General features: G+C 38.7%; 1 protein-coding gene across 14 annotated transcripts in view; it reads right to left on the minus strand.

Annotated features, from left to right (window-relative positions):
- CDH18 (cadherin 18) overlaps positions 1–18,335 on the minus strand; it is a 625,567-nt gene that overhangs the window by 293,721 nt on the left and 313,511 nt on the right. Inside the window, exon 1 of one of the 14 annotated variants that reach the window (XM_084508751.1) lies at positions 13,109–13,197. The exons of 11 other annotated variants lie outside the window; for them this stretch is intronic. The gene's annotated coding sequence lies outside the window, so the exon portion shown is untranslated. Of the gene's footprint in view, positions 1–12,882; positions 12,935–13,108; positions 13,198–18,335 lie in introns of those variants that run through there. 2 more of the 14 variants (XM_084508741.1, XM_084508738.1) reach the window with 2 other exon arrangements.

An 18,335-nucleotide genomic window follows, 5' to 3' on the forward strand; every position in this document is an offset into this window, starting at 1 on the left:
CATGCTGTAAGTTAATGTCCTCAAGTGTCCTGGCACACAGCGTGATTTCTTTTAAACTCAGGGAAATCAGAAGGAAGACTTTAAATTCTCTTCTACTAATTAAGAGGGTTATCTTTAATTAAGATATTTTGTTAAGCACATAAATAAGTGTTTTCTCATTGTTACTTTCTAGAATGTTCTGTTTTGTTCATCTGAATTATTTCACTGCCTGGGGCTTCTCGTTCCTTCCTTCAGATACTGCTACTGCCAAACAGATCTTTGGTCTTGAACAGACTCCTTTTTCTGTATCTTACCCCAAAACACACAAACATTTTGTTTCACCCTCATAGGTTCATCATCTCCTTTGGCTTTAAGGACTTCAAATGATATAAATCAATTGTGCTTTTGGCATGAGGATAAGTGAGCATTACTTATCCTTCTGATGACTCAAATTCTTGAAATTTCTGTTGAATAATGTTCTCACCTCCCCACAAATGCTCCTAACTCTCTACAGAAATATGTATCTCTGGAAAAAGAGGACTTGACTTCATAGTCAGTGCAGGAAAAAAAAAAAAAAAAAAAAAAAAAAAGTATCCTCCAAGACCTATTGGCATTTAACCTGTTTTAGGAACTTCAGGAGGACAGTTTTCTGTTCTGACAGTTTCTCTTCCCCTGCAATAACAGCAAAGGGAGCCTGCTTGACTGTCTCATTCTAATTTGGTCTCAACAGTTACTAAAGTTTGGGTAGGACATTCACATTCAAGATGACTAGAAATGAGCACAACCCATATTATATTGTCACACCAAGTACTTCTTGTTTTGTGAAGTGACAAAAAATTGAAGGGTGTAAAAAACCTTCAATCATTTTGCCCACCTCATTGTCCAAGTAACTCACATATTTTTTGAGATTGTTCTTTTCCTATTTTTTCTTCATACCTCATTATTGCTATTTCAGAATAAAATTTGTGGGTACTTTTTAATATGAATAGAACTTCATATTGTATTTCACTGTTCCTATTACAGAAATTTTCCTTTGAAAATAGCTTTATTGTACATGTTGAGCTTTCAAAAAAGAAAAAAGAATATTAGATTCTGTGCCTTCCCATGCCAAGACCACTAATGAAGCATATTGCTAAAGATCTAGACTTAGATTTTATACCTATGAAATTACTACATAACTCCACAGAACTCATCACATCGGTTTTTTTGAAAATAGCAAATGACAAAATAAAAACTTACTGTAAATAGGATTGCTGACCAGAAGGAAAAAAAAAGAAAAAGAAAAAAATAACAGAGACAAAATTTAGGTTGAAAGGAAGTTTCATGATCCTCCTCTTGTTTTGAGGAACTGAAAAATGGGCCGGTTTCAGGTGCTGAAACAGAAGAGGGATATACCTTGTCCTGTCCTGACAGCTGTGCCAGGCCAGCAGGAAGGGAGCTATCAGTGCTGCCAGGGCAGCTCTGCTGCCTCGTCTGTAATTCAGTGCCCTCCAGATCTCCATGTCCTTTTGCACGGGACTGCCAGCATCTAGGGTCATGCCAAAGCAGGTGCAGGACTTGGATTGAGATGTGTATGGGTGAGTAGTATTCAGATGGAGTTTAAAGACAGACAGTCCTGTCCTAAGAAACTTAAACCTAAAACAGATGAGACAAGTAGATGCATCAGGATGAAAAGCAACTGTTCAAAAGATGTGAGTAATTAAAAATTAGGACAACTAGAAATCTTGAACAAGTTTCTGAGGGAGTATGAAGCCAAATGCAAATTTGAGAACTCCTTCTCAAGGTGTGGGAAAGATAACTGACAGACACTAATCCAGGAATGCGTGATAGAGGTAAATAAAGCAATAGCATTAGAGGGATACCTGGCAATAAGGCATAAGAATAAAAGAAAGATTGAAAGCAGAATAAAATTATGTATGACCTTAGTCATGTAGCTTACCTCTTCATTCAGTTATTTTTTTATTTTTTATTTTTTTTTAACCTTCATTTCTGAGATATCAATTAGGCAACATCAAAGATACCACAAGCCAGATGAAGTAAAAAAAGGTCTTCAAAAGGAAAAACAGTACTGCAGCCTGTCAGAGCTACCTGACAAAGAAGAGTTCGATAATCCTCTACTGCACTTGAGCAACAAGGAATGAGAAGTATAACCTTAAAATATAAGTAATGGAAACAAATAGGTATGTGCCTGAAAGGAAATCATAAATTCATCACGCTAGGCTTTCAAAGACAAACTTTAAACAAAATGGAGGTAGCTGAAAATACCTATTCATTTTGCTTGTGAGAAAAACGAATTTCTCATGCCTTCAGGCAGTAGAGAATTATGTGGTCTTTTGAACTGAAAAAGTGCAAACTGTAGAGGATCAGGCTGAATAAATGTTAAGATGCCAGTCTGACAGGGCCTTTGGGAATCTACTCAATAACAATATTTTTGAGATGTCTCACACAGGAATGGTGTATTTGTTATAGTTATTTACACCTCACAGAGTAAGCTAATAAAAATGAAAGACTGTGTTTATGCATGAAGGAACAGAGATGGACACAAAGGTAATACCTGCATGAGAACACATAACAGGTATGAAAGTCACTTTAAGGTAAGATGAAAAAGAAATAAAAAAATAAAAATAAAAAATAAAAATAAAAATAAGTAAAAGGTAACAACTGAACCATACTGTAAAAAAGATCAGTATTTTCCAGTTAGTATCCTTCAAGTGTTGAAAAATTAGTCTGGCTAGTAGGGCTCTTTCCCTCAATTTATGCAAAAAACTTGAAATGCAAGTTTCATTGAGTCCTCATTGCAAGAAGCCACCTCCTTATCATGAAAAGACAGAGGCAAGTAATTGGATGAAGGGCTGGTTTCCTAAATCTGTAAAGATAATTCCATTTATGGAAATATTATGGCTGTTGCAGATCAGACAACGGTGGTATCCAACATCCGCAAATGAGATTTACACATCTGAAACAGAATTCTTGAGGAAGCTCTGGTGTCAGCCCTGCTGCAAAGACCCCTGCTCACTGGAGTAGGATAATAATGGTAGCTATGGAAAAGTCATAAAAAAGGTCAGTGTGGTAGAAAATAGAAAATCAGAATATCCCAAGTTGGAAGGGACCCAGAAGGATCATTGAGTCCAACTCCTGGCTCCACCCAGCACCACCTAATGGTATGGTGCTGTCACTACTTCGCTGTGGAGCCTTTTCGCATGCCCAGCCACCTTCTCAGGCAAGAACATTTACCTAACACCCAGCCTGAACCTCCACTGGCATAGCTCCATGCCTTTAGTGATGAGAAGGTTAATATCAACAAACCTCATTTCCATTGCAAAAATTCTTCCTGCTTTATTGGCAGAGTGCCAATAGAAAACTGAGGCCCTTGGCCTAAACAGAGTACTGCTCAGGGTGTGATTCACTTTAGTATGCAAATGTGTTTTGCCCTGGTAAGCCAAAGCTCAATGTACGATAGCTACAATTTGCAACATCTAGTGTATTGCTCATAACATCCTAGAATGATTTATAAACACTGATTATTGGGTCTAAGCCTGTAATCCTCTTCAGGGGTAAGATACCCACTGCATAAATAGCTTACAGTATATAAAATAAAGCTGCTTACAGCATATTCTGATTGATAAAATGTGTACAAAAGGCCAACATAAGACCACATAACCTCTAAAGTCAAATTTAGTTCTGCATTAACTTCCACTCCTTTCTAACTCAAACCGGGGGGGAGAAAAGAAATCAATTTCATTATGTGGCCAACTATAAAACTAACTATACATTCTTATAAAAAGAAAAAGACAAGGAGGCATAAAGGAGCTGACTAATTGACACCTTTTCTTCAATAACCTGCAATAATACTTCAAGAGCGGGAAAAAAATCAGGCTTAACCACATTCTTTTCTCATGTCATACCCAAAAGAAAGGCTTCAATCTCTTTCTTAAATGACACACTTTAACTTCTTTATTGAATTCTTTATTTCATATCTTTTATCCATTCCTGACTGCTTTTTTTTAAGCAATTGCTAAAATTACTCAGCCAAATGGTATATCAGGTATACAAAACTTCTTTTCATTGGCATGAGATATATGGGAGAGAGGAGCTTAGAAGGACAATTATTATATGGAGTCCATAAACTAAGTTTTTCTGCAGACAAAATACGTTCAGCATGGTTATAACAAGGATGGAGTAAAACTGGATTTAAACTATCCATTTAAAATTTGTTTCTGCAACTAATCAAAGGCTATCTTAGTTCCAAATATAATGTTCTCTAACACCTGGTATATTACGGGTTTCACCAAAATGGAACAAAGGACTTGGACCTCTAATGCACCTACAGCTAAAACAGAGACAGAAGAGAAAATGTAGAGTGCACAGTAGTTAATAATCATTGAAAAGTATAAAAACGTGAGACAAAACCATGGAGAGCTTGAAGACAAAAACTCAGCAAGACCAATGATTGCCCCCATCATAGGCAGCAATGAAGGCCAAGGTTTCCCCACCTGAGTGGTAACTGTCGGGTGTGCAGGGTCTCAGCAGGACTCCACATCCCCATTGCATCCCCCATTGCAATGCTCTGCCTAGGAGCAGGTAAGCCTTACCTACACACTGCTTCTATTAGCCAATAAATAACTGCTGAGTACTCATAAATCCAATAAAATCGTGTTTGCAATTATCTGTCGATGGTAAAATATTCAAATAAAATTGACATAGTAGAAGAAGGGTTATAGAAAGTAAAAATACAGTTTGATTAACTATCAGTTTCAATTTACTAATACTGCAGTTTTTAAAATAAGAAAGTGAAGATGGCCTTTGGGTTTCATAAAGGATAAACAACACTTTGCCACACAGGAAAAATCAGTTCATATTTTAAGTTTGAATGTTGATAAAATATTTTTCAAGAACAGTTAGCCTTGTTTTGAAGCTGCTTGAGTGGCAACATCAGGAGACCATACAGAAGAAGAGCGAAGTGTTTACTTTTAGGGCTAATGCTCTATGTGGACATTCCAGGAACCTCACTATTAAAGGCTTTGGTGTCACATCAAGATCACCAGCAATCAACAAAGATTCTCCAGGCTGTCCACCTAAAAACATCTACAAATCAAACTTTATGGCATTCAGTTGCTAGTTCTGTTTTTCCTGAACAAGGTGATGCCACAATGTCCAGGATCCTCCATAGACAAAAGCCAGTTTTATTTAAAAGTTCCTCTATTTACTTTATAGATATCATAAATAGTCTTAAATGTTTATTAATATTTTTCAAAAGACATAAACCTGATTGTTGAAGCTTAAGATTTGGAGGGAGTCACGTACCAAATCACATTAATTTACGAGCTTTAATTTTAATGAATAAATTAAAGTCCTAGACAAAATAGTTGCAAGATGTTCTTTAATACAAGGGTAGTTTAATAAATGCACTCCTCTTTCACCTGTCTTGCAATACAAATACAAAGCACTAGAAACATCCATGTTTGAAGGCTTTTACTGAGTTGAGAAAAATACTATCCTGTTTATAAAAAACGAATTTACAGCTATATATTGCAAGTAAGTATGTTCTCACACATCCTAGAGTGTGTAACACATCCATTAAAATGAGCCACGTGAACAGGGACAATCTTGAGTTTTGCTCTGCAGGGGAGTCACAACACTCATTAAAATATAATAAACTCCACAATGAATAGAACAAGTGTTCATTATAATGTAATGAGTAGTAATTATCACAGAATGGTCCTGTGGAGTAAACTCATTGCATTTCAAGAACATGATACCTTTTTTGTTTAAACATAAATAGGAGCCCCTTCAGTCTCAGTCCAGAACTAGGAAACAGAGAGGCTCTTCACGTGACATAGTATATCCAACCAAATACACTACAGTAATGTAGCAACACAAACCAAACCTACTTCAGTAGCACAGCAGGCATTAATAGATTTTGGAAATCAGTCTTCACCCAACTTTATATAGTCTGAAACAGCTCAGGCTCATTAGTCTTCAAGTCACAATGCAAGGCTTATGAAGGCAACAAAGCTCTTCCTGCTGGGATTGCTTGAGAGGTATTTACAAACCTCCTGAATAAGCTTCTGTCTAGAAGGCTACTTTTCAAAGGCATGTAAAAATGAACATCCCTCCAGTCAGCTTTTCCATTCATCTGCCACATGGTCAAAGAAAAGTTACCTAAATAAAGAGGCCCTGTCTGTCTTTCCCCACATCCAGCTTGCTGCTCCCCCCATTTTCACTGCATTAGATATGGAATTTGCCAAACTGCCATATAAAATGATTCAGTTCTCTAATCTGGCAGAAAATAAACACAGAAAAAAATATACAAAATTCAGCAACTTGTTGGCTGAGTCATCTTACATAAATTCTCCTTTATGTCTTCCATGCTCTTGGGGGCCTACTTCTTCCATAACACACATCAATCTACTGACCCATCCTCAAAAGGCCAACAGGTCTCCCACATTGTGTTCGTCACTCCAAGCATAAGCATGGTTGGTATTAGAACACTGCAGTCATTTGAGCTTGATTTCAGAAAAGGGGAGGCCTCCAGGCCTATATTCATAAAACAGGATTGTTCCCTCCCAACCCAGAACATTTCTCTCCCAGCCAAAACCCACAGCACCCTGGCAGTCGTGAGATCTGCTCCCTATACACAACCCACACCCTTAGTCCAGGGAAGGCCAACCTCCTACCACACGCACCGCCTCCTGGAGCAGCTCTGGGGTGCGCTGTGAACCTTACCTGTATGATAGCTGGTTTGAGAATATGCAGGATAACAAATAAATCCAGTTTGTGTAGCAAACACTGCATCTAGTATGAATCAACTATAATCCTGTGAATACTTTATGGACTTCACGTGACACTGAAAGAACCTCGACAGGCTAGAAATGTTGAGCACCACTTGAAAATATATATTTGCTTGTGGATTGTCTTCCTGCTTCCCAAAACCACTTAGAAACATTTCTAATGAAAAGCTACATTGGGTTTCAAAGTGTTCATTGAAAACAAATGAGTATAAGAACAAACCCTGTATTTCTTTAGCAGTTTTCTAAAAGCTAGAAGGTGGCTCACAGTTTAATTTATGTGGATGACAATTTAAAACAGAGGAGAAAAAAAAAAAAAAAAAGAACAAGACAACTGATGTCAATGCAGAAGATACAATGTTAAATGAACTGGCTATTTTACACCTTCTGCCATGCAATTACAAAAATATTTAAGATCTCTCTAGGCTGAATAGGCAAGATAGTAACTCTAAGCTCAAATTCCCTAATATGAATGCAAGAAACTGTGCTTAAATGAATGGCAAATATGTAACAAATCTTCTTCATCAGCAAAGTGTGTGAAAATTGCATATAATAAATGATGTTTAGCTTTTTTATGACTCCAGTAAGAAGGCTTATTATTTATTAGAAAGAACAAAATGTGAAACATAAAAGAAATAGTGATTGAGGACTGTAATCCACATGTAAATTAGTTTCCTTTTTATTTTTAAATATTGGCAGTTCCCATAGGCAGTTAATAGCTGCCATGCTACGATGCTGCTCATATGCCCTAGTTTTATTTCACCTCTCCTGAAAGCCAAGATTTTACACTTAGACGAGTCAGCAGTTCCCTGGTGCTAATACTATATATCAGCGTTAAAAATACCTCCTTACAGTCAAATGAAATGTTTTTCACCAGTGAGCAAACTAAAGGAACTACTTCCCTTTTAGCCTTTTCTCTTTCAAATATACACAAACACATGCATACGTACTCCAACACCCTCAGCATTAATAGTAATGATTTTCCTGTCCTGTCACTATTAAAGTTGTTGCTAATTGTAGGAAGGTTTTCTGATAAAGGAACACTTGAAATTTACAAATATTATAGGATTCTCTCAGAAAGGGTCTCAGAAATGGTTTTGAATATATCAAATGCATGCCAGACTACTATGGAGATGGTCTCTTATATCACTTTTTTTGGTTTTTTGTTTTTTTTTTTTTTAAGATATCTATCACTGAGTACCACTAACAGAACAACATGACAAAGCTTTACCAAATCCTAGCCAGAAATACAAGCCTGAGAAACCCACTACCCCAATTCCAAATGTCAACTTAAGCCTCATTCAACAACTGCCCTAGAAACTGTGCTTACAAAGAAAAGACAGAACAACAATATTTCATCTGGGCAAGGTATAATTATTGATAGCAAAAGGCACTTGATAGTTTCTTGGACCAAAAGATTTTCATTCACAGCTCTCCCATCCAACAGTAAGATGTGAATTAAACAATTCAAATCCAAATGTATAATTAACTTTTATAGAACAATATATTAGTCACTAGGTTAAATGATCTAATCAGAGAATATTATTCAAAATAAATCATTGAATGTAATTACGGAAATGTACAGTACCATCTGTGAAAATAAGTAGATGGGTCAATGAATAGCTGATGTGATCAGTAACTTTTATGTGTTTTTAACAGTATCAAGGATTTTTTTCTTCTTCTTCTCGTTTTCAAGAAAAAAAAAAAAAAAAAGAAAAGAAAAAGAAAAAATATTTCCATTCCTTTGTATCCTCCCAAAAAGTATGTGTTTGTGTGCACATCCATACATGAACCTGTAACTGTGTCTGTAAGGTCTCAATGAATACTAATTATGAAACAGAACAATGCATAATGCACCATGAAATACCAAAAAAGAGAGTCAACAAAACAGGAGTTGGTTGTTTTCAACTGGAATACCAGAAGAGGAGAAGACATGCTGGGCAGTATTTACACCATCTACATCTAGGTACCTACTTGAGCTCAAGCCACCTGTATCAGCAGGGAGAGGCAGGCTTCTCCACAGAAAGTACAAACATCCAGAAGCAGAAGACCCCACCACAGACCATAAAGAACCTGAGGGTGGACAATTTGTAATGTCCAGTCCACAGCCCCTCAGCAAAGGGGGAACAGGATGGGGACGTGCCAGACCCAAGTCTCACTGCTGGCAGGCTTGCTAGGGAACTGAGTGCCCTTCTGTCAGTCTCACTTCTCCCATTCACTACATCAAGGCAACATGACTCCTGGAAAGCACCTTAAGGATCTGGTCTTACTGACTGTGCAGTACTTCACATTCAGATAACTTTGTTGTATGTGACTGTGTATGTATATGCCAATTTTTATGAGTGCCAAACAATACTCTGTTCCATATTACAAACTTCCCAGAATTGGATTTTTCAAACAAAACTGGCCAACTAGTCCCTTATTACTTAAACTACCATCATGAAACACTATCTTGACTCTCACTTCTTCTAATCGTCTCACAAGTTTACAGGCTCTACACCAATGACAGTGGGTTTTAAAAGGAGATTATCTCAACACAGACCAAAAAATCTCACCGAGCACTACAGTCCCATACTCGAAACACATCCAGAACCTGAGCTAGTCTGGGTATTTTTACATGAGACTGCACAAACATCCTATAAAAATTGACCATGTAAGCACTGACCAAATTATATTGAAACCTAGGCAGGGTGGAGTTGGGATGGAAAATATGTCTGTGACCTAAGTATTCTACCTTGCAAGAATATTTATTTCAAATAAGCAAGCAGGTTAAAAAAAGAGTGAGTAGCCAAGCTTTTAATTTTAAGATAACACACTGTCTTTTATATGATGATAAACCCAGTCTTAACTCTGCCCAGGTCTGAAGTAATTCCAGATGAAAAAATAATATATATATAAATGGTAAATCTCAATAATGTGAAATAGCCATTTTTAGAAACCTCAGGCAACAGATAAATATATTTTCAGTATACAAGAACTGCAGATGTGAAAACATCATTAAATTGCTTATCTATTACTTATAGAGCCAAAATAATAATAATAATAATAATAAAACAGTGGCACATTGTTTAAATCATCTCAACATCTGTAGTTTGTCTCCTGTTCTTGGAGAAAAATAAAATAAAATAAAATAAAATAAAATAAAATAAAATAAAATAAAATAAAATAAAATAAAATAAAATAAAATAAAATAAAATAAAATAAAAATATTGTTCTGCTAGCCTTCCTTCTCCCTCAAGGGAGACATGACTTTTTGGCTCCCACTTGAAGGAACTTCTTAAAAATTGTACTTCAACATTTGGATTGAATTTTCAAATCCTATGTAACTTCATTTGCTGGAAATGGAGGGCAAAACTGTGTTTATAATGGAAACTATCTTACAAAGTAATGGACACACTAGCACTTCAGCATTAGGCTCTGCAATATTTCTTTGAAACAATACCGCACAATATTCAACTTGTAGTTATTGTGCCAGTGTTCCTTTTATACCTTACAGTGTGCTTCAGGGACTTGTCTAAGATGGGGCCTATCAAGTAAATCATGAAATTAGCAGCACATCCTGATTCATCACTGGAGTATACTCTCTTTAAACTAGCACACTGTTGACCAAGGAAAAGGTATTTTTCCTTATAATCTCAGAACAAATACTAGTAAAACTCACATGCTGAATTACATAAACCTTTGTAGACAATTTTGGGTTTTTCATATTGTTTATGTTTATGACCTTCACATATACACCTTATTCTTCTGGAAGAAGATGAATAGAATCTATTTACATTGATTTTTCCCCCCTCTACATTTCCTCCCCTTTCCGTCATGTCAGCTGCTGCCTTTATTTTACACTGCATACAAACAAACTGTGCCACAATGGGTCATGATGGCTGATGTAGCTTAGACCCCTGGTAGGGCAGTTCTGCCAGAGCTAACTAGCAGTAAACTGTCTGAGCAGGAGCTCGTGTTCATCTGCATGGAAAAGATGACTCACTAGTATTTAGCTGGTTTGATTCAATCTGATAGCATCCATAATTTTCAGCACTACTTGCATTAACAGAAGTGTAGCTGTTCACCAGAACAGGAGCTTCCTGCCATGGAACAGAATCTTTGATACCTTTCAAATTGAATTTATTAGACTGAGATGTCATTTGAAGTCTTCCACACAACCATCTATAGAACTAACAACTCAATTACTTACATCTTAAATGTGTTTATATCTAGATGTGCTGGTGAATTCCAAGTCCTTTCCAAGACAGTGAATAAAGTGAAGCAGAGTTCAGAGGGAAAAGATAAAAAAAAAAAAAAAATTGTTTTCAAATAAAGATTGTTTCCTGAAGCGTATTCAGTACATGTTATGCACCAAAGGAACATCAGTCCATGATCAATGGCATAGAGCATCCATGTCTGGATGCTCTATTCAGCATCCAGACACTCATGCACACATATTTTGGATGTTGATGACATTTATCCCAAATGTTTTATAACATTGCTTATATTCACCAGAACTAGTTACTACAAGCTAGCACAGCATGCACCAACAAAGTGGTTGTATTAGAGTCTCTGCATTGCAGGACAAAACTGCTATATGACTACATTTATTAATCTAGGAAGTAAAGAATTAAACTGCCTGGGGAATTAAACTGGCTGAAGTATAGAAACTTCAGCTGACATTTTGTCATACTAGCAGGGTCAGCACTGCTATACTGACGAAGCTTTATGGGAGCCTCAGTACCTACAAGTGGGCACAATTTAATTTTGGACCTCATCTGTAAGGGGTTCGGTGAGCGACACAGTGCCCCCTAAGCCATACTTATGTACTGGATCTGATCCTGTTTAAAGGAAAGACTGCTGTCTGACACGCTATTGCTTCTGCTTATTTTTTAGAGAGAGCACATAAGAGAGAGTGGGTTGGTGGCTTTTTTTTTTTTTTTTCTGCTTGTTTGATTTTACATAGAAATGGAACAGAGTTATCTATAGGAGCCCTTAAGTAGGATGTAGGATGACTGGTAGTTTTAACTAGTTACAAAAGCAAAGTTTTATGTTGCTTCCCAAGGTCCACATATAAGAAAAGAGCCACACCTTAATTTGCATTAGGTAGCTATAAAGTACAGTGTCTTCCTTTGAAGGGTCTGAAATGAAATCAAATGAAATCTGTCAAAGGCAGTAGAGTAGTTAGGGAAGCCTATGGGTTATTTCCATAAATCAACTTACCTTTAAAGCTGAGCAAAATACCAAACATATGCCAAACTTTAAATTAATATTTCCCCTGAAGATAAACATTTACTGTCATCCAGGAGGAGGACAATTATTGCAAAAGGAAGGCTTCAGTGTTTTCTCACAACTGTGTATGATTGACTGCAGCACAGAAGTAAAGCTCTGGAAATGCAGGATCTATGGTTAGTGTCTTGGAATGAAAAATAAAATCTGATTTTATCACCTGTGCTAACTGAAGTCATAATTTTACTTGTGTTCTCCATCATATTTCTTCTGATCATGAAAAACTAATGGGGCGTCGATGCTCATGAAATTGGATTTCTCTCAAGACCTAATTTGAATGATAAACTATATTATAATGTAAGAAATGCTCATACTGCTTTACGAAGATGAACTCAGGAGAAATACATGCAGAAATACATGCAGGGGTATACATTTGCTACATGTCACTGGCTTCTGTACCCTGTCCTCTTTGTATCTTGTCACTCATGTAGGCAAAACAGTGTCTTACATGCACACACGCACACACACACACAGACACATACAGAGAAAGGTACAGGACTATGTGAAGGCACACTGGGGAGCTCCTTGCTTGCAAAAACACTCAGTTCCAGACAACTGGCAGTGCAATTGGGGAAAATGGGTGTGAACCGTAGGCACATAGTGCGTTTTGGTCATTAATAAGGATACCATGGAGGTGGACTAGGAGGCAATGGAGAGAGGATTCGTTTCTGGCTGTGCATTATTTACAGTGCCTTTTACACAAAGTAAAGTTGGGTCACTGCTGAACCTGTGAAAAGCAGCTAAATCTCCAAGTCCCTATTTTTTTTTTTTTTTTTCAATTTCAGCCCTCAGTTATCACATAACATTAGAGATAAGGGGGGAAAAAACGAAGAAAAAAGCACACCTGAAATTGCTCCTGGTACATCAGGCTTAAAGTTCCTCACCCGCAGTTCCACCTGCCGTGGGATTTGCACGGCCGGGAACACGCGCAGGAGCCGGGCTCCCAAACCTGTCCGCCCGCGGTCACCGTGCAGCCGCAGCCGCACGCCAGCCCCCAGGTTCCACGGCACGACCGCAGCCACCGCGCACAGACGGACGGGCAGACGGACGGAGTGCAGACCTCCCCGTACCTGGATGTCGCGGGTCCCCCCGCAGCAGCGCGGCTCCCCGGCACCGCAGCAGCGCGGCGAGCGCACCGCCGGCAACTTTGGGCTCGGCTCGGCTCCGGAGCCTCGCCCGGCCCGCCCGGCGCCGGCAGCCAGCAGCGATTTGTGTCGGCGGTGCCGTCCTCGGAGAGCGCCCGGCCCCGGCCCCGGGTCCCCCGGAGCCGCCCCCCGGCGCCGCCCCCGCTCCCCGCTCCCGCCGCTCACCGGGGCCGCGCAGCGCGGGCACGGAGCGCGCCCGCCTCTGCCCGGCGGCTGCGGGCAGCGCCTTGGGGCCGGGACAGCTGCCGGCCGCCTGATGCCGCTCGGCTCGGCGCGCTTCCAGGTGTCCTGCCCCCGATGGAGGCCGGCTGGAGGATGCCCACCCGTGACCAGCATCCTGCCCCCAACGGGTAACCAGGTGCCGGCCGCGTCCCGGGGGCGATGGGCACGCAGCAGGCTCGTCCCCAGACCCCTGCCCGGCAGGGAGCAGCCGGCTGGAAGAGGAGGAAGGCCACCGGCAGCGGCCGCGTCCAAGCGAAAAGGAGCCGCGCACAATGTATGCAATCCAGCTGGAGTGAGAAGGGAGAGGCGAGGAGAGCCATTCCGGCACGTACAGTAACGGGAAGGGAAGCTGCTACACCAGATCGCATGGATGGGAAAAGCAACGCCGGGCACTGAGGTGGCCTAAGCCAAAGATGGGATAAAATCCAGGGCTAGATTCTGAGAACTTCTTGAACAGAAACGCTCTGGGCTGCTCCAAAATACCCGTTATGTTACAAATGGTTTTGCGATCAGGGCAAGGGGCTGAAAGAAATAGCGGGGAGGTAAGCTCCTAGTAGGAACAGAGTAGCAACTGCTTCCATTTGCTATGTTCATGTCCCCTGGCCTGCAACTACAGCGCGCAGGAATCGAGGCTTCCATGTGGAGTCTCCACAATGCTCTCACCGAACTCCTGGTGGGCTCCACACAGCTCCCAGCCAGATCTCCTGACCCAGCAATGGGCTGCTTTTATCCAGATGATTTTACTGTTTTACCTCACTTTCAAATCTGCTTGTCCAGGTGGTAGTTAGTTTACTAATATTGAGGGGGAAAAGAGAAAAACAGACAACTCCTCCCCTTCAGACTGTGAAGGTCGGTACAGTTTAACTTAACAAACAATTTATGCCAAGCCACCTCCTCACTGCTCAAAGTGAGTGAGACTAAATGAGTCTTGCAGCCTACCAACCCCTGGATGAAGTGCAGCTTACATAGAATCCATGGACAGAGCTAAAAGGAAAACATTTTATTTTAGGTCTTTTTTTTCAGCAATTTTCAGTGAATAAGGCAGAATTATTAATATTCACCAGATATTCAGAGCATAAGTCATCGCTCATTTGCCTCTGCAATGAGTGGTATGACAAGCAGAGGGAAGTCTTGATGCTCCAGAAAAGCCTTTAAAAGGTGAGAATATACAGTTCTTTCTTCTCATACGTGTGTGTGTGTGTATACAATAAATATACATGTACACACATATTCATATTTAAATATTTCAAAGACTCCTCTCAGGCAGGAGTGGAGAACGTTAGCATAGATTATGAGCAGTATTGCAGACTAAATTGGTATAAAATAGTCAAAGATATTCTTAACAACTCAAAAATTTTATGCCATTTCAAGGAAGAAGCTGACAAGTTGAAAAAAAAAAAAAAGCCTCAGTGAACTCTGACATTTCTTTTAAGCTAACGTTTTAAGACTAAACATTGAGATTTGGTTATACTGATGCTAGGCCAATCCTTTTATCGGTTTGAATTGTAAAAGACTCTACATTTGTCATGGGAAAATAAAAAAGCCTTATGAAAAGAGCTATAAAATGAAATTATTGTCTGGGACTGCAGCAGTAATGACAAAGGAATTCCAGGGAAATCTGGCTGTAACACACGAAGCAACACCGTGCAAGTAGGTTCACCTCAGGAGCCCCGGGGACTTGCACAGTTCCATCAGTGTATCAAAACAAAGAACTTCGCAGATTGCCTTCAGAAAGTTGCTTTGCTAGAGAGCTTGTGACAAAGATTATGTAGGAAAAAGAAAAAGGAAAAAAAAAAAAAAAAAAAAGGCGGGATTTATACCTTTGAGGGTGTGGACTTACAGTTTTAGGAGCAATACTGAAATGCAGGTGAACTAGTGATGAAGTAGAACACACATCTGTACTGTATGCTAGCAAAACTTCTACAGGTTCAAAAAAAAAAAAAAGTGAGCTTCTGCTGATGTTGAAATTCTTTGTCAGATAACACGCTCCAGTTAATCATTTATAGGATATGCCTGCAAAACCAGTCTCTCTTTGTTGGTGGCTTAATATGCTAAACAAGTATTGATCATCTTGCAGGTAACTGCTAGAAACTGATAATTCAGCTAACATTCAACCACTTATAAAAAGACAAAGTGGTTCCTTAATATATCAGGTACTGAGAAAATTCAGGTCAATTTTAGATTACAAATTTCCTGTACCCTGGATAAATTAGGAACGGTCCAGATCATATTGTGACAATGTTGCTAAGTCCAGTCCAACTCTTCCTTTTTCATAGGCGCAGGTACTCTAATGGTTGCAGTCGAGGAAAATTAGCCCAGTTGCTGCCAAGAACCTCCCTTCACACACTGACAACAACTGTACCAGGTTTTTTCACATTCTTGTTCTAAAACGTTGGGAATATCCCTGTTACCACCATTCCCAGCAGCAACTTTCCAGTCTTAAAAATGCAGTTACTGCTTCCCTTTTTCCTAGAGTGAAAGTGTTAAAAAAATAAAATTCTTCCAGTGCATGCCATCATTTCACAACACATGCAGAGGAATAACACAACACCTGAAAACAAATAACAGTTAACACTGGTGGTGTAATTGGTTGTTTTCTTTTTGACTAAATTAAATCATTATTTTTGTTCTCAGCTGCAGTGCATAAGAACCAGTCACAGCAATACATCTGAGAACAATGACACTTCCTCTCATCGTTTTTTCTCTTATTTCATAAACTCTTTTTTATCTAAACAGAGCTACTAATAAATATTCTTACAAGTACTACTACATGAAGAGATACATTTTCTTGAAAGTTTGTATGTGATCTACTATAACAGGTCTCTAGAAACTATCATCTGAAAATATTTCAATGACTGCAATTAACAATTGGCCCTAAAGAGAATAAAATTAAGAGATGTCGAGGAGGATATAAAAAATAATATTTATCCTTTGATGATGCATCACAACAACTCTTGACGCACCATATCACCATATAGTTTATTTCTACCTAAAAGAGTAATAAAATATAAAAAGAGTAATAAAATATAAAAAATGCAAAACTAAGTTTGAAATCAAATACATTCAAATTATTGCTGCTTTTCTAGATTTCTATCAGAATATAAAGTCTTAATAGATTACAGCAGTCATTTTTTTCATTTTTATACCAAACATCTTCTGATATAAAATGGTGGAACTGAAATGTTTAACCTTGCTTAGTGGATGAACACAAAACTGAGCTGCCTTCATGTTCCTGTAGGGATCTTGGATCATGCCTATTGTATATTACAGTTTAATGTTTTAATTTGGTAATGTGCATAAATGTTCAGAGGGAACAGGACTGAAACAATTCAATTTTCATATGGTCTCTGAATATTCTTTAAACGACACGTTTCCTATGAAATATTAAAATTGTTGATTAAGAAAAATTATTTTATTTTATTTTTTAATACAGATTAGTAAATGCTACGCAGTACTAATCGCAGAGGGAATAGCAATGCTGCTGATACTGCTTTGGCTCCTTCTACACTAAGCATCACTGGAGTATTTTCTAATAAAACAACAACAGCTGTTCATAGATATATGATGCCAATAACAGTTGCCAGTTGCAGAAAACTCATGATAATACAGTCATTTGCCTTTAGTATTGCATGAAATGACAGGTAAAACATACTGACAGAACACAACATAATACCTGGCATTTTGCTACCCATTACCATAAAACTCCGAGTGAATCAGTCCCTCTCCAAATGCAGGAAAGCACAGATAATCCATCCATAAAGGGCACCAGGAACAGGGCGGTGTTTCAGCCCCTGAGTCCCTGCCTCATAACACCATGGGAAATAGAAGAAAGAAGACTCAGCTAAAGGCAATGAAGTGATTGACTCAGACATCAGTAGATCTTTCTGCCCGTCCTGTGGAATTTCACACTAATGTATATATAATAGATACCATTCAACCAAGAAACTTGCTTAATTGGGATGTTTCCTAGGAAGATGGTATAACCCTGTAACAGTATATAATGCAGTGACTACTGTAAAAGGGGGTGATCCCTGGTAACTGTATAAGGTTTATATGCAACAGGCAGTGTTCTATTAAATTTGAACCTGGTAAGAAAAATACCCTTGTGTTTTTGAAACTAATGCAGGCAAAAATAATCATTTTTCATTCACCAACCAATATTAAATCCTCAAGGGTCAAGGCTCCTTCTGGATTGTTGCAAACAGTTACTTAGATATTCTGTTTTTATATAATGTATCAGCTGATTACAAGCATGTCTGATTTCAAATTATGAATATTATATTGGGTTGGATTTGATGGCTCTTACAAGTAGTAATGAGATGCACCATTCTTCCCCACTGTAACAGGAGCTTTAATAAATTTTTATTTAAAGGTAGGTAAACACTTACCAGCAAAAGCTCCTGGGACAGCCTAAAGACAGATTTCCATAATATTATTCTGAAGGACATTATTTCTGGGACATATTATGTACTTCTTATCTTTACCAAGATAAAGAAATTGCTTCTCTTAGAGTCCACATTCAGTAGGCTAACAGCAGATCTAAAATGAGAATTCTAAAATGTTACAAGAAGATGACGAGATTACTATTGAAGTAAGAACATCATTTCCACTAAAACCATAATGCTGAAACACACTGAAGCTGGGATAATGAAAAAGACAGTAATTTTTAATGTGGAATCTTCATTGGGACATCAGAGTCTCCCATGTCTTTCCTGTACTATTTCTGCATGACCTAACACCTTTCCTTTCCTTTCCTTTCCTTTCCTTTCCTTTCCTTTCCTTTCCTTTCCTTTCCTTTCCTTTCCTTTCCTTTCCTTCCCTTCCCTTCCCTTCCCTTCCCTTCCCTTCCCTTCCCTTCCCTTCCCTTCCCTTCCCTTCCCTTCCCTTCCCTTCCCTTCCCTTCCCTTCCCTTCCCTTCCCTTCCCTTCCC

The sequence above is a fragment of the Aythya ferina genome (assembly GCF_964211825.1).
Source record: "Aythya ferina genome assembly, chromosome: 2".
Lineage (NCBI taxonomy): Eukaryota > Metazoa > Chordata > Aves > Anseriformes > Anatidae > Aythya > Aythya ferina.